The sequence below is a fragment of the Pinus tabuliformis genome, chromosome 4_2, assembly GCF_031772625.1.
Source record: "Pinus tabuliformis cultivar Carrire ecotype Pingquan chromosome 4_2, CPIR1, whole genome shotgun sequence".
Lineage (NCBI taxonomy): Eukaryota > Viridiplantae > Streptophyta > Pinopsida > Pinales > Pinaceae > Pinus > Pinus tabuliformis.
The window spans coordinates 1,003,235,594-1,003,238,017 of record NC_142304.1 but is presented as its reverse complement, the minus strand read 5'-3'; positions in this window follow the sequence as shown (position 1 = coordinate 1,003,238,017).

Here is a 2,424-nt window from a genome sequence, read left to right as displayed (position 1 = left end):
GGGCGTTTTCAGGTAACCAAGTGTTGGAAGGAGGGCCGAAGCACCATGTTGGAGGGTCGCAATAGTAAGGGACTATTCTGGGTTAGTAAATGCAGGGATTCCTCCTAAAACAAGCAGAGTAAGGGACTATTCTGTTGTGACTAGGCCGCAGACCTATAGGTGTTGTTTTGAGGATCAAACAAAGAGTTGTAGGTGCCTCCTCAAACAATGAGGTCACATAACTTGAAAAGAAGAGGAGGTTGCACAAATTAAAGGTGTGTTTTGGGCATGACTTGGATTTTTGTAGGCTACAGTGAGATCCCTAACCAGTGACCAAAACACTGCCCATAAATAGAAGTTCAAAGTATGGTAACTTGTGCTTTGATTTGTTTGATTGGATAGGTCTCTTCATTGATAAGGATATTCTATACACTGTCACATAGGAGCTACAATGTGCTAGTAATGGGACACCTGCAATAACATGTGGAAGCTATGGTACAATGGGACAACAACAATAACATGTGGCAGCAATGGCTCAAAGGTCTGCTGGAAGGAATCAGGAACTATAGCCTAGCTGCTTTGCTAGGCTACAAGCCATAGCAAGCAGCTAAGGCTGATATACTTATTACTACATGATGTAACAACAAGTGACAGGCGCAACCATAATAAAATGCAAACATAGTAGACATTGAGTGCAGATCAGCAGTGAATACAACACTGGGTACAGATCCATGATAAAGAACAACTCAATGATTGGAGCAGCTCAGTGATAGGAGCAGCAACATGAGGTGCATAGCATGGTCATGATTAGTGCAGCGTGGTGCAGTAGGTAGAGGTGGAGAAAGTGGACAAGATGCAACACTATGATAGGTGAAGGAGTCACCTTGGAGAATCAGTTGAAGCAACATGTCTTCAAAGTATCTCATATAGATATAGAAATTCAAAGTGTTGACTTTTGTTGTAAATGTACTATCTCTCTCTTTGTCTCTACTGAACTATTGAAGAACATAAAAGAAGAATTGATCAAGGGTTTCCCCACATTGGGGTTTTTCCCTAGCTGGCGCCACATCTTTGTCCTCTTGTATTGGTTTGTCTTTTGCGATTTATGTATATGTTCTATCTGCAGTTTAGTTTAATGCTGATGTGATTGCTAACTATGAAAACTAAATAAATTGCTCTAACATAGAACATACCTAGAATTAACAACTACCCTGTTAGAAGCTATGAGGATAAATACTTAAAGTCGACCACACTGCGGTAGGGAAAGGACCAAGGCGTGCTGGAGTTTACCAATTTTTCATACACTTCACACAAAGTTGGGTATCAAGGATTCAGAGCAGAATTTGGTACTCAAATACCATGGTTGCCTACACAAGTACATCCAGGATGAGATGGAGTCCTTGGACATCCCCTCGCTTTTCATGGTGTATCGATATGCTATCAAGAGCGTGCAAAATTTTAAACAAAAGAAGAGAGACTTTGGATCTGTGAATCCGAAGAACAAAGGACAAAGCTAAGGCAGGGTTACCGAAGAAAACCCGTCGAGGCTGCAAGAAAAGAACACTAGCACAAAGTCAAAGAAGGACACAAGGAAGTGTTGTGAGTTCCATAAGAGCCCCACTCACAACACAAGTGAGTGTTAGACCAAGCAGTTGCAGGTGGCTGAGTTGAAGGCTTTAGAATCATATGCATGTTTCGACCCTGAGTCAGAACTTGACAAGAGGATTGATAAAGGGAAGGAGATTATTGATGAAGAGCCTAATGCAACTGTTGCCAGCACCAAGATCCAAGAGAATGAGCCTGAAGATCTAGAGGAGGGGGAGCATCTTTTCCACTCACAAATGTGGGTGAAGGGTTTTCCGCTGCAATTCATTTTTGACAATGGTAGCCAAAAGAACCTCATTTCAGCAGAGGTAGTGAGGAGGCTAGGCCTACTGACCATACCACACCCACAACCATACAACATTGGGTGGATTCACAAAGGATGAGATCTTTGAGTCGGTCAACAATGTCGCCTTCCCTACAGCATCAAGCCCGTCACAGATGAGGTATTGTGTGATGCTGCTCCTCTCGATGTTTGTGATGTATTATTAGGACAACCATCCTTGTGGATGAACATGTTGTATATGAGTCTAGACCTCACTTTGTGATTATTTATTTGGGTAATACATTATACATGATACCAAAGGTAGCCCCACCTACCGCCACCTCTATGATCTCTACCAAGAAATGTAGTAAGATCATCTTCCAAACAAGGAAATTTATTTTTTTCTTGGTTCACTCTCAAAGTAAGGGAAAGATCGTAGCCACATCCATGGCCCCCGGGAAGGTAGCAGAAGCAGGTGGATAGGGTCATGAAAGAATACAGGGACATCTTCTCCTCACCCACAGGGGTACTGTTGCACTGCTAAGTCAAGCATTCGCTCGATCTTACTCACAGAGCAC